General features: G+C 46.3%; 1 pseudogene; it reads left to right on the forward strand.

The window, feature by feature from the left end:
• The first annotated feature begins 8017 nt into the window (after positions 1 to 8017).
• LOC121357016 lies at positions 8018 to 12386 on the forward strand (annotated as a pseudogene).
• The last annotated feature ends 2255 nt before the right edge of the window (positions 12387 to 14641 follow it).

Consider the following 14641-nt stretch of genomic DNA (forward strand, 5'->3'; position numbering starts at 1 on the left):
AATTTAACTTAAACCTGCAAAACAACTGTAATCATTCTGTACCCACACATGAACTTCACTTTCATACTTTTTCATCATGTCATTAACAGCAAATTTAGTGATTTATTCCACTCAGATATATCAAAAAATAAAAAATAAAAGAAGACTCTATTTGTGAAAATGCCAAAAAAGAAGGATGCAAATGTCAATGGATGAAAGAAATCCCAGGTTGCCATGGCAATATAATTCACACCATGCCTCACCCAGACCCTCTGCCCAGGTTTCCACTGAGGCATCCACACATTAGCAACAGATTTACCCATTTGCCAGGGAGATGCTGCACACTGCAGCAACAACTACATCACCAGGTAAAGATGCAACCCAGATCTCTGTTTCCATGAGGACAGTCTGTGTTGTGCCACTGCCTCGCTCACCAGCTTGGAGAGCATTGCTCAGCTAGGTACATCCTGGGCAAGAGGGGCCACTGAACCCACTCTTCCACTGGAAATTAGAGATCAGTAAAATTAGACTATTTTAATTTTTTTTTTCAGTAATTTTTGAACAAACTGATTCCTTCACACATCCCACCTGAAATCGTTAATCACTAATTAAGCCCTCTGCAAATGTTGGCAAAGAGAGAAGATAAAAAGGGGGCCATGGAAAAATAAATAAGCTTTGCTAAAAAGGTTTATTAGTAGGATCATTTCAGAGGAAGGTTTATGTAGCTTAGCCTGGGATAATTAAAAAACTTCAAGTACTTCTGGATGACTTCCACCACACAGTTCAGTGGTGCTCAAGATGGCTCAGACCTGCTGGGAACAAGCTCTTTGTAGCTACAGAGAAGTCATCTCTGTTCAAGTTGCAAAATTCAGTTCAAGTCAACTGGTTTAAATACTTAAATTCTTGCTGTGTGAAAGTCTCATCTCTAAAAATACCAAGCCATTAAGATTAATCTCAAAAATCTTAATTTGCAGCCCATGTATTACTTCTCCTTTTGCTGAGATGCGTAATTGCCTTTCTGTGGAAGGCAACTCTGCCTGTCAGGAGACAAAGATCCTGGTCTCATATCTCAGCCTGGCCACAAACTGAAATGTCTCCTCTTCACTGAAAAGCAGGCACAGCCACCAGGCACCCCTGGTGAGAAACATCACCTCTCCATGGGTTGTCTCCCTGTGGGCAGCTGCTGGGGCTGGTGCTCTGGGCAGTGTCCCCAGGCACAGAGGCCACCTTCAGCTCCATCCCACCAGCCCTTCACCCAGCTGTGTGTGGCTCTGCGCTCTCAGGGACCAACCCACGGCCCCTCTGGCTTTGCAGGCTGGTGCCTGCAGGCTGATCCTGCACTGGGGCAGAGTAATAACTCACTGCTGTCAAGCTGAGCATGGCTGCCTGTCTGTGGCATTGGAAGAATTGGTATTCCACTTGATTTATACTTCCAACCAAGCTAATTAAGCAACAATTCAGGAGGAATCCATCATTGTGACAGACTTGTTGATTAACCATCCCACAAACAAAGTCAAGGGTGTTTGGTAGCCTGAAGAAAAAAAAAAAAAAGGGTCAATAAGGGAGAAAAGCAATGATTTGGCCATAATACAGTGGTGACTGTTATTTCCAAAAGCAACAAGAAGCTTAATACATTTCACAAATCCTGGGGCCAGCACTGAAAACAAAGGCAGCTCAGATCAGTGGGGTGTTAGATAAAGAGAGAAAACTTCTACATTTCATCTTTGTGTGATTAAGCTGTGAAGGCCAACTTTATGGGGATGGTGACCCTATTAAAATCTTCAGGCCCCTTCATCTGTGTTTGCCAGTTCTAAAATGTGAGTGCAGTCCCCATGAGGTTTCTGGCACTTGTGAAGGCTCAGAGATTCATCCAATTATGATAATATCCTCTCTAATTTTTTTTGATTGAAATCAGTTCCTAGTCCTCAGGGACACAAGTCTGAAAAACCCTAAGAGAATCTGCTGTTAGAAATGGAAGAGAAGGACCTCAAACAAATGCTCTATTTTTAAACCTTCATGAGGCTAAAGCCCTCAAGAGGGTAAGAAGCAGGCTGAGGCAGATGAGATTAGTGATGCTCAACTCCCTAGCACAGGAGATGGGATATAGAGCTGATGAAATTAGGTGGGATCTAAGCCAAGCCTCAGCTTTAGAAAGACTTTGGTGCAGAGTGCTGACAGCTGACCCAGCAAGAATAATCTGTGCATCTCTGGATCTTGGAGCCCTCCTGTTTACTGGCCTTCTCCTGAGACCCATGTCTTACATCTGCCTGCCAAAGGCTGTGCCCAAATCATGCCAAGATGGACAGAGGAGGAAGTTCTCACATGTCTTCCCTACTACAGGGCCTGTTTCCTGAGCAAGCAGCCTGGGTCAAGGCTTCCCAGGCACCTTGGAGGCTGTGGTTTGATGCCCACACCTCAGTGAACACATCTTGCTGTTGTGGCATGGGAGACTGGGGCTGTCCATGGCCAGGTTTGGAGCAACTGAACCTCCCTCTGCACCTTGGGCTGTGCCTCAGGTCTCTCACAGAGAAACTGCTGCTGCAATTTATAGAGGAAAAACGATAAAAATTTCCAAGGAAAAAAAGAAAAAGGCTCATTATTCCATAACATGGCTGGAGAGGGGAAAGCTGGGTGAGACCCTGTCTCTGAGCAGCCTTGTGCACTTCACGGTGTGCACTCATGATTTTTGGTTTTGTTTCTCAATGCAATGCATTTCTCAAAGCAGGGAACACCATGCCACAGCAAATGTCCTGCCTGTGGGCTGCAGACTCACAGGCCTGACTCAAGCTGGGCTGCAGCAGTGAGGGACTGGTATTCCAGTGGAGGAACACCATCCTGGAGGGGTGCCTGGGAATGCTCAGGTCTGGCTGCTGCCCTCAGTGGGATGGTGACCCCTGCAGGAATACAGAGTGACAAAATTATCCTTTGTCTCTTTACAAAGGAAAAAAGCCCTGAAGTTTCTCTCCTCAATTAGGTAGAAAGTCACCTCATAGGACCTTGGGGACTTCACCTCAAAGTTAAGGATAGCCAACTGGACAGGAGCCAAAAAGTCCCACCTGGGCAATTTACTAGAAAAAGAAGAGAACAAAGGAACTAATTGTTTTTTGTGAGGTGTTTTACCAGGAGCAAGAGCCTCTTGCACCTGGCTCAGATTTTCTCTGTAAAGAGCTTTGTTATTTTGCCTTTTATTAAAACTTTTCTGTTTCCAACACTACCACAGAAGCCATCCCACTAATTTTATGCCATCTGAGGTAGCTGAGCTATCTTGGGTGTGATACAGATCTCCAAGAGCTTATAAAACCTAGCTTGAAGAGATCATTACATCAGACCCTTTCTCAAAAGAGGTACTTGTCCTTCTCTGAGTAGGAAGCAGACGAAGTTCTCTCAAGAGAGACCCCTCCCCATGTCCAGGTGGCTCAGCGGGGGCACAGACAAATATTGGGATCATTTCCCATTGGGTGGGGGGTGCCAGCTCTGTCTGGCACTATGGAGCTCAGCCTTAGCACCTGTCCTTAGCATTTCTTTGCTGCAGGGCTGCAACTGAAACATTTCAGTCTTACCTGGCAATTCCTGACATGAAATACCTGAAGCTGCAATTTCTGGCTGCATTCCCCGCACCTGGTCCCACCCTGCAATAGAGCTGCACCTTTTCAGCCCTGGGGAAGGCAGCCCCAAAGCACAGCAGCCTCTTCACAGCAGGTTTCCCAGTGCCCCCCACCTGGCTGCCCACTGCCACCCTGTGTCCCTGCTGCCAGCTGTGCCACCGCAATGTCCCCAGCCCGCCGTGGCTCCGGGGTCCCTTTCTGCTGTCTGGCAGTGACATCTAGAGGCTCCCTGCCCTCAGCTCCTGTCTCACTGCCATCAGCTCTTGGCACACAGAAACCTGTTCCTCACAAAGCCCCCGGGAAGGCTGGAGTACTCAAAGGATCCTTTAAATCCAAGCCTTTCCCGTGCCCCTCCTTCCCTAAGCCACCGTGGGAAGGATCTTTGTTGTAGCACCCCAAGAAAATCTGACATGGTTTCTGGGATACCAAAGGTCTGGGAGAGCCAGCCTGTGTCCTTTCCCTGAGGGAAGAAGTGGTCCACACAAGGCTGGTGCTGGTTAAATAATACATACAGCTTTCCACTTGAGGAAATATTATTTCCTTGCTTTACAATGCCATCCATTAGATTTGATGCCATCCAGCATCAAAGGCAAAGCTGCCACAGAAATACCTCTGTATCATGGCTGGCCGTGCAAGATGAAAGATTATTGTGCAAACAGTATTATGCATTTTAAAGCAAGGCATTCGAGGAAAGGGGAGGAAATATATCATCTCCATAGGCTGAATTATTCAGCCAGATGATGAATGCATCTCCTGAAGCATTCCCAGGAACTGAGCTGAAATACCTACCATGGAGAGAGAGAGGGAATACTATTGCCTATATGAAAGGTACTTGGTATTCAGTAGAATGTGTATTCTCTAGGGTGATATTCCACAGGCATTTTGAGTCAGCAGAGCAGATTGCAAATGATCTTCTAGCCTGAAATCAGGGAAAAGGCAGCTTAGTGGAGTAGAGCTTTCTCACAATAAAAAAAATCTGCAGGACTATTGCAGTGAAAAGTGGGAGGAATGGTTCTTGCCCATCCTGTGTCTCAGACCCACCCTCCTCTCCCCTTTATCCACTGTGTCTGCCTGATGCTGAGGAGCTGGGCTCTGATGATGGTTCCCAGCTCCACCAAGGGAGAAATGCCAAGACAAGATGGGAGGCCCAGCTGTGTGGTGAACCTCCTCCATCACCCTGGGATTTCATGGCCTAAAACCCCTTCTCCTTATCTCCAAGGGATGCAAGTTACATCTCCATCCATGGAGCAGCAAGGTGCTTTGCTTACCAGTGGTGTATGTGATTTGCAAGACCTAAATACAGTCATTAACTGGTAGAAATATTAATGTGTCAAGTTGTTTGGATTTTTGGTTTTATTTTTCAAACCAGCATTCCATGTCCTCTAGAACTCAGAGGTGATAGGAGATATGAAATGAAACTGAGATTGTCAGGCGGTCTTGATTTTACTGGATTGAAGGAAGAATGGTGAAAAGAAAATTGTAGCTTTGAGTGCCAGATTTTTCTTTTTCTGATAATTTTTTTTCCTCCTAGACACAGGCATAAAAGTTCCCCTTTTTCATTATTATATCAGATGAAACCAAAGGATTTTTTCCCCCACAACAGAAAAAAATAAAGTTTCAGGCTTTTAGGGTAATCAGTGAAGGCCAGCACAATGTTTAATCAAATTCAGAAGATGAATTGGACACCTTACCCATAGCTCCTCCATATCATTGGTTACCACAGAAGTCCCTTGGACAAAGCCTGCCACATCAGTCCAAAGATGTGAGGAAGCCAACAGGAACAATGTGCTGTGGTGGACCTGGACATTTTCTTCTGGGCCCTGGCTGCCAGGCAGAATTCTCCTTAAAGGCAGCAGAAGGGAATTCTGGACTTCTTTAGTGGCCTTTGTAACACTCAGCATTTCAAACTCCTCATCTGGGTGTTGGCTCTGGCCTGGGGAGGGGCTGACATCATCCCTCCTTCCCAAAAGGAGGCGTCAGAAACTGCCAGCACTTTCATGGGACGGGAGGACACCAGGTGGCCTGGCTGGAATAAAGAAAGAGGAGAGTGAGTGTGAAGCTGGGCATGGCTGGGCCTGGGCACAGGAGAGCAAAGGCAGCACTTTCTGTGCCACTGCAGGAGCCTCACCAGCCCCTCCAGCAAGTGCCTGTGCCAGAGGTGACTGCAGAGATGCTCTGGGGAGGTTCCTGTGTTTTACTGCCCTGGAAAAATCATGGGGCCTGGGAAAGTCACACCAGGCAAACTAGGAGATCTTGGCACACTCCTGCCTGTGGGCCTGGGTCACCACATCCACGGGAAAATGTTTCCTGCTGCTCCTGGTGCTGACAGGGAGAACCTTCTGGAGGGCTTACAAAGCCCATGTCCCTCCAGACAGCTTACCTGAGAGCTCCATGCTAAGAGGTGCTGGGAACCAGCCCCTCTGGCTCAGCTCTGGCAGCAGGCAATGGATCCAGCTCTCCTACTTCATGGTCACTCCATTTGAGCAAGTCCTAGGAAAGGCAGACATCTGCAATCACTCAGCTCTGCTGCTCAGATGTGAAGGCATGGCTTTGCAGGCACTTCTCAGGCAGCAGGCTGGGTTTAAAGCCAAAATCAGAGTATGGAATAGAAGAAGCCTTTTCCCATTACAGCACATTTGTAAAAATAATTTCTGGGCTTTTATCCTTGTGCAATTTCACTTTAAGGCCTTATTACTGTCCTTGTCCCCGAGGCTGGGAGAGGGTCACGCTGTGGGACAGCAGTCACATCCAAGAGGGAGCAGGCTGAGCAAACAGCTTTGCTTTGTCAAGCTGGAAGCGCCAAACTGAGGAAGACAAGGGCCAGGAGCTGCTTGCAAAGCTGCTGGAAGGTTCAGGAAGCTGTGGCATCATCACTGGGCCAGCAGGGCTGTGCCTCAGGATATGGTTGTGTTTGAGGGTCCCAGGACAAGGGAAGAGATGAGAATCTTGACTCCATGTTTCAGAAGGCTGATTTATTCTATTATGATATTATATTACATTAAAATTCTATACTAAAACTATACTAAAAAGAATAGTGAGAAAAGATCCTTCAGAAGGCTGGAAAGGAAAGGAAAGGAGTGGAATGCATAACAAAATCTTGTGACTCTCACAGCCTCGGCACAGGTGGCTGTGATTGGTCATCAAGTGAAAACAATCCACATGGACCAATGGAAGATGCACCTGTGGCATTCCACAGCAGATAGTTATTGTTTACATTCCTTTCCTGGGGCTCCTCAGCTTCTCAGGAGAAAATCCTGTCGAAAGGATTTTCATAAAATGTCATGATGACATCAGGATGTGCCCCCTGAGCTGCCAGGCGGTGGATTGACACACATTCCCACCGACCCACATTTGAGGGATTCATGAGTCACACATCCAAAAAAAATCATTTCTGTAATGAACAGACTGCTGTTACTGAGATGGGAATCCTGTGTGAGATATTAAGCAAGCACCTTTGATTATTTGAATATAATGATGTACTTCTAACATAGCCTTAACAAAAAGTAACTGGCATTAGGCCTTTATGCAGACATTCATGGCTTTCAAGACACTTTATGGATTAATTGATTCTGTTCAATCAACCAAGGCATACAAGAATTATTTCCTTCTCTAGCTCCAAAGTGAGTCAATAAAAAAGGGGACAGAATTTCCAAAACTCCCTTTTACTTTTGACTGAACAATGGAAGAGCTTTTATAGAGGCCTGAGACTCAAGTGTACCCAGTGGCAGAAAGTCAGATGTAGAAAATTTTAGGTCAGGAACAGATTGTTTCTCTTTCATTTTGATGAGATATGATTTAATGTGATTTAATGAAGACTTCATCAATCCAGGGATGTGCATGTCATACTAATACAGGAGCTCAGATGGATGGAGCACAATGTTCTCCTCCAGCACAGGGATCTGAAGTGCTGAGGTCTGGATGGGGATGGTGACAGCTCCCAGATTTACACTGGGATCCAGCTGGGCATGGCTCAGAGGAACACACCAACAGAAGAATTGGTTTAGTGACAGGGGATTGATCTTTAAGGTCCCTTCCAACGTAAACCATTCTATGATTTCATGAACAAAGCATTGTAGGCATGCAAAGTTTGGGCAAATTGAAATTTCTTGGGCAAAGTATTTGAACAAACTTTTTTTTTTCCCCCCTGGAAATGGACAGATTGTGTAAGAACTTCTGGGAAACAACACTGCTAAAAGTTCACAAGCAGACACTCCCCCAAGGCTAATCTCATCTTAATTTGTCAGGAGTGTGTGTTTTAACTACTTAATCATTCGATAAAAGACTTTATCTCATTTACAGTACATCCACTCCTCTTCAAGCCCTGTTTCAAGAGGAGTGAATTCCTCTGGGAATTTTAACCCCGGAAGCTTCACCTGAGGAGGTTATTGCAAGGAGGGGTGGTTTGCCCACCAAACATCTCCTCCAAGCAGGAGATGCTGCCGCAGTTCCAGCCGGGAGCTGCAGATGTCAGGATTGAACTGCAGACTGCTCTCCCAACCAGCAAACGCCTGCTGGCACCAAGGTACACGCAGCACCGTGTAGGTGAGACTGGGAATGCTCAAAGCTTGCTTTGGAGGTGTAAAACCCCTCTTAAAAAACGATTATTTTCCTCCACAAACGCAGAGCCAATGTTGGTACAACAGGGGTTGCCCTGAAGGCGCTGCACCCACCTCCTTCCACACACAGAAGAGTAAAAAAAATGCACAGAGAAAGTTAATCAAAGTCTTCTGAGCAGCTTCTGGTTGAGGAATCATTACATATATAAGGTTGTCTCAGTCTGGAGAAGAGCTGCTTACAATGATGGCAGAGAGCAGGTGGATCAAAAAAAGACCATTTTGTCCTGTACTATAAGAACCAGGAGCAGCAGATAAATCTCTTGCTGGTGTGTTCAGATAGGCCAGATGAGGTACTGCTTTCCATGGCCTGCAATGGTAGAGCTCATCTCTCTGAGGTGCTGGGGCCGCCAAACCTTTGCAGAGCTTTGAAAAGTGATTGAGCAGCTTCACAGAGAGGAATCAATCAGGGGGTACCATGCTCAAAGGCATTCCCTCCTGTGCATGAGGAAATTAAGCCCTTCCCAGAGTCTGCTGTTGGAGTCAGGAGACTTTCAGCTGGCCTGATCCTGGAAAGAGTAGAAAAAGCATCCAGCTTTGCCACCATTCCTACCTCAAGACATTCAGATATGCCCTCAGCTGGGACCTGGCAGGAAAGGACAAGTCAAACTGATGGAGCAGATTGGCAATGGATGGGGAATGCAAAGGGAACTGTTGAGGGAGAGACCATGACAAATATTTGACACCTCTCCCCTCATCCTCATTCCTCTGCAAGTGTGGCTGCATTCCCAGCTGGCATCTACATGTTTGACATCGAGGTGTTCTGGGGTGCCACTGCCTCCCCTGGCCTTTTGGATGCCATGGGAGTGGGTTTAGATCACTGCTCTCTCCCTGCCCCTAAGGTGTCTCACAGCCAGTGCTGATCCCCAGCCATGTCCCCACAAAGCCATTCTGCAGGATGCCCAAACCTGCTTGACTCAAGCCCCTCATTTCTGCTGCTGCTGCCCTTCCCTCCTACACTTCCCCAGCAGCCTTTGAGCCCAGATGCTGCTGCTGAGCTCTCGGGATGCTCCCTGCTCTCCAGCTCCCACACATCCATCATCTCAGCCTCACTGCCATTTAGGAAGTTCAGCAGAGCTCCCTGCCCTGCTGCTCTCTGCAAGGTCTCTGCCTGCCCAACTTGCTCCAGGGCCCCCATGCCATGGCCAGGAAAGGGGCTGGAGGCAGCAGGGGCAGATGCACACCCATCCTCAGTATCCCATCATTTCTGGCCCAGCTAGAGAGCCAAATCAGGATTGTTCAAACTTCAGTGAAGGAATCAGTTCCTGTCAGGGAAGAGGTCTCAGAGCTCTGCTGACAGCACATAAAGTGAAAATTTACCACACTGGACTGAGCTTGGTCTCCTTACCTTATGTCCTTTTCCCTCTGAAGTGAGCTCCTTGTTCTTTTTACTCTCATTATCCAAGCTGTTGCCAGCTTTCCCAGTCTCCTGCTCTCCACTGCACATCTTGCTTGGCGTGGCAGAAGGAGAGCTCCTCTGGATGGGAAGCAACGGCTTGGATGGAAGGAGGATTGAGGGACTTGCCAGGGAAAACGTCCTGGCAAGAGGGTAGGCAGTCAGGCCTGCAAAGTGGAGACACAAAATGTATCAGAGTCCACAAAGTAAATCTAAATCATCTGAAGCTCCGTATTTCATGGGACAGATGCCTTGGAAACTTCTAAACAGCTGCACAAGGAAACATTCCCCTACCAGCAGCACCTTGATTCAGGCCGGGGGAAAACCCTGCCCGCCTTCCCCAGAGCTCCCACAGGAACAGCCTGGCCTCGGGGCTGCCCTGGGACAGCAGGAGCCCAGAGCCCTGTGCTCTCCAGCAATGGCTCAGCTGCACATGCACCCTGCTGCTGCTCTCCCTGCCCCACAGCTGAGCAGCCCTACAGCCCCACGGGGCACTGGCAGCAGCACAGCTCCTTGCAGGGGCACATGCAGGGCACAGCTGTTCCCTGGCAATGTGCACAGCCTCTCTGGGCTGCCACAAGACCCTTCCTCCCAACAGAGAGCGGCCCAGCTCCCACCTCACCTCTGTGTCAGGCTGAGCCTTGCTCACAGGGGAAGAAGTGTGTTCAGTGAACTCCCACCTTTATCATCAGCACATCTCATGGGTGTGACACTCGAGGGGAATAATTTTTAATTATTGAGAAAATTTCTTTGGTTTTATTTTTCATGGAACTAGCCTGTGTTTAATTCCCCTGAGCAGTATTGAGTTAGCAAATCTGAAGGGAAGGATGGAAGGCTCCAATGATAAGAGGGGGAAAAAAGATTCCTTCTGGCGGCTGGCCTTCTTTGCATCCACAAGAGGAATCCACACAGCTGTGACTGCTATTTCTGCAAACCACAAAGACCTCTCAGCCACCAGGCAAACCTTATTGTTGTTTCTATGGCACCATAATACTATCCTCAGTGTTGGACCCAACCAGCAAGCAGAGGAAAAATGGGAAATTTATCTGTAGTGACACCCGACATGGATGGCAGAGAAAGCAACAGGACTTGCATCTCATGGCCATGTCCAATTTGGGGTCAGCTGTGGCCACAGTCCCTGTCCTGGCTGACAGTATGAGGGATTTGGCCACTGTCAAAAAGGAGAAAGCAGAGTAAATTAATAAGACCATGTTGTGATGGCATGGGTGTCCTTGCAGGATCACCTGTAGCTGTCAGCCACCTACTCAGTCACAGAGCCAGCACTGTTTGCAGAAGGCAGTGGTTTGCAGGGATGGAGTTGCCACCCTGCTGCAAACGCTGGAAGGAAATCTGAAGCAGCAAAATGCCATTTTGGCTCAACCCCAGCCCAAATTCTTTATCCTTCCCCTTTCCCTGCAATTGACCAAACCACCAAGGGAAAACTGTTCAATGTCCTCCAAGAACCCACTTTGACATGGAAGTTTACAACTTCAGTGTTGTATCGGAACATCCTAAAGGAGCAGCTACTGTTAGGGAATTGTATATTCAAGCTGTGTTCAGATCACAGCAATCCAGGTACTTTCCTCTCTACAATGAACTTTTGCATTTACAAAAGGACAAAAAAAGTGAGTACAAGCAATCCTGAGTAATAAACTCAATTAAACTACCAAGTGAGTACTATCCTCTGTCCTGGGAAAGGTCTGCTCCCATAGCAGAGGTCAAAAAATACATAAGGTTTATCTTGTTATCCAGAGGTTCAAATCATCTCCCTACCTCCTCTTTTTTCCCACCATAGTTACTCTTGGGCTGACCTTCTACTTTTAAATATCTTTATTTTATCATGCTCCTATGCCCACGGTATTCTAATTCTAATTGCTTCAGCCTTCTTAATATTAGAAGAATGAAAAATCCTACATACAAGCCAAATAAGGCCCAAACATTATTAGACCTTTTGGTTACTCCAGGCAGTAGGAAATGGAATCAGTACTGGGCTGTTCAGTACTGAGCCTCTTTGGAAGGTGAATCCAAGCTGGAATAGAGCAGGCACCAGCACATCAATCAGCTGTGCAGCCCTGTCTCGTTCCTCAAGGATATGTGCCTGAACACAAAGAATCACTGTGGTAAGGTGAACAGGGAGCTGTAACGTGCAAAGTGAATCTCCTCCTCAAGCTTAATTCTAGGAGCAATCATTACAATTTTGAGCAACCACTGAATCACGCCTTGAACAAGAATAGGAATTAACACCCTCACTATCATTCCACTCATCTCCAAATCTGCAAATCCCACCACCCACGAGCCACTGAAGCCATAATCAAATACTTCCCCAGTACAAGCAGCTGCCTCAGCATTCATTGTCTTTTGAAGAAGAACCACTGTGACACCAACAAATTAAACCACGCAACGTCCTGCCCCTACTGACAACAGCAACTGCAGTCTAACTAGTCCCAGTCCCTTTCCATTCCTGATTCACAGAAGAACTTAATCCCTAATCACTGCTATCAACAAAAATTGAATTCACTGCCACCCATTCTTGTCCTAAATCACTCTACTCAAAATTATTAAACACCATAATCCTTGCCTCAGCAGCTCTAGGAGACTGAACTGGACTAAATCAAACACAGATTTGAAAAGTCTTAAGCATTCTCACTTGGGTTGAATAGCCTAATAATTATTATGGCAGTAATAGCCAAACCCCCCCTACTAACTTTCTACTTATCCTTCCTTATAACTGCCACAACAGTCCTCGCTCTCAACACAAACAAAGCTCAAAAAATACCAATGATAATGGCCTAAAGAACAAAAATATGGGTGAGAGCACAGGAGACAGAGACTACTCACCCCAAACTTCAGGTGGCAACAGAAAACTTCACTTTCCCAATCCCTCCCTTATACAGGACATTTGAAAGACCCAGTCTGGATGCTCTCATTGGTGTGAACCCCACTCCCCTTCAGGTCCTGGCCAGTGAGATGGCTGCAGCCTTGGGAGATATTTGGTTGGCCAACACCCTTGTCAATCTCTGTAACATCCATATACACACTAAAATCTCACTATTACTCTTATGCTCCCTAGCAGGACTTCCCCTGCTACCAGGATTCCTGTTTAAACGACTTATTATTGAAAATCTTACTAAGCAGATAATGACCAAAACAGTCATTGTCATACTCTCACTACTAGGATTGCTCCTGTGCCTTCCCCTCACATAATATTCGCCAGACACACTGCCACCACTCCAAAGAAAAGCCCTAACTATAATTCTAACCAAAATCCTGCCAAACAAAATCCATAAACCTAGATTACCATATCGCTAAAAACTAACAAAAATAAACCCTAACAATGGAAACTGCTACAGTTAATTGAGTTAAGCTTAAATATAACTCTAGCATTAACCCTAACGACTATATCTCTATCCCTAAAAATATTTCAACTAACCCCTCACCTTAAATTTAAGCCAAACACTTGTCCTAACCCTAAATGTAAGCAAAATGACTGTAAATCTAATATTAACTCCACTACCTAATGCTATCCCTATAAACAGTAACCCTAACCCTGAACTCAAAGCTAACTCTAACTTTATCCCTCATGACTGTAACCCTAACCTTAAACTCAAGCCTAACCATAACACAAACCCTTCACCTAAAACCCTAACGCTGACCATAACCCTAACCCTCTCTTTAGCACCATTTGCTGTACCTAAACCTAATGACTCAAACAAAACCCCACACAAAGGGGCTACAGAGGGAAGGTGAGGACTCACAGAAAGTGCCTCACCAGTACCCTTGGGACCATACTCCCTCAAGTTTGCAGAATCCTGGGACTAAGGACCACAGAGCCTACTGGGCAGGCAGCCCTGAGTCCCACCAGCATGGGGTTGGGCGTGATGCTGGGTGCTTTGGAGCTGTAATCACCAAGTCCTCTGAGCAGGGATCCCTGGAGGATGATTTTGATGATCTCTTCGGAGTGACTGGGTAGAATTTTTCCAATCCTTCTTTTGTTGGCAGCAGAACAAAGTGCTGATTATGTCTTTTGATCCTGGGTTCCTGATCTGCAGAGCAATGCCCACTGAAAGGTGAGCAACAGACTCTCAGCTAGGAATTACCTTGTGGGGTATATTGCTCATTCTAAATGGTAAGGCACTAATAATTTTCTTGTTGGGAATGCCTCCAATGGATGGAGGGAAATGTTAATGCATTCCAGTTGCTTTTCAAAGCTGGCAATGTGGGAAGATGGGTAAGTTTGGTGTGTGCCTCAGGGGGATTTGATTTTCAGTGATAATGGGCAGTGAATTGAATTGTATTATGTTGATTGTTATATAACACTGTACATTACTGCTTCTTTCACTTATGTTTCTGACATGGCAATCTAGTACAGTGCAAAAATTCATCCTTCCTCCAGTCACTACATCTCCAAAGGATGGTATTTGGAGACAAAGCCTTCCATTTGGAGACTAGGGTCTCACCACAGACTGCCTCTGGAATGCTACTTTTTTGGTTCCAGACTGATGAAATTTGGTTTTCCCCTCCTCCTGGAGAAATCCACAACTTGCTGAATTAATTCTCTATGCCTTCTCAATGAACTATCAATTTTATAGTTTTAGCAGAGGAGTTGCCAGTTTGGTGCAGTTAATTTGCATTTCCATCTCTTTCCCAAGGGCCGAGGTGAGGTTGACTGGCCTGATTTCCTGTGTTGTCCTTCTTGACAATGGATATATTATCTGCCTTTTCCCAGTCACTGGGAGCATCCCCTTCATTGATGTGACCTTTTAAGGATGATGAAAAGTGGCCTTGTGGCATCTGCCAGCACTTTCAGTGCTCTCAGGTTCACCCCATGTGGTACAGAATCACAGGAGTGTTGTTGTGGGTCACCTGGTCCAACCTCCATTCTCAAGGAGGGTGGTCCCAGAGTGTTGGAATCCTGGATGCTGAGAATTTTAAACTTGCTGTGCTTAAAGGCACAGACCAACAAGAGAACACTGTATTTGACCTGAGGCTGTGAAGAAGGCTTCCAAAATTGATTGATAGCACTGGGATTACAGGTGTGTAGTTGGTTA

Source organism: Pyrgilauda ruficollis, unplaced genomic scaffold (genome assembly GCF_017590135.1).
Source record: "Pyrgilauda ruficollis isolate IOZ18807 unplaced genomic scaffold, ASM1759013v1 scaffold31, whole genome shotgun sequence".
Taxonomy (NCBI): domain Eukaryota; kingdom Metazoa; phylum Chordata; class Aves; order Passeriformes; family Passeridae; genus Pyrgilauda; species Pyrgilauda ruficollis.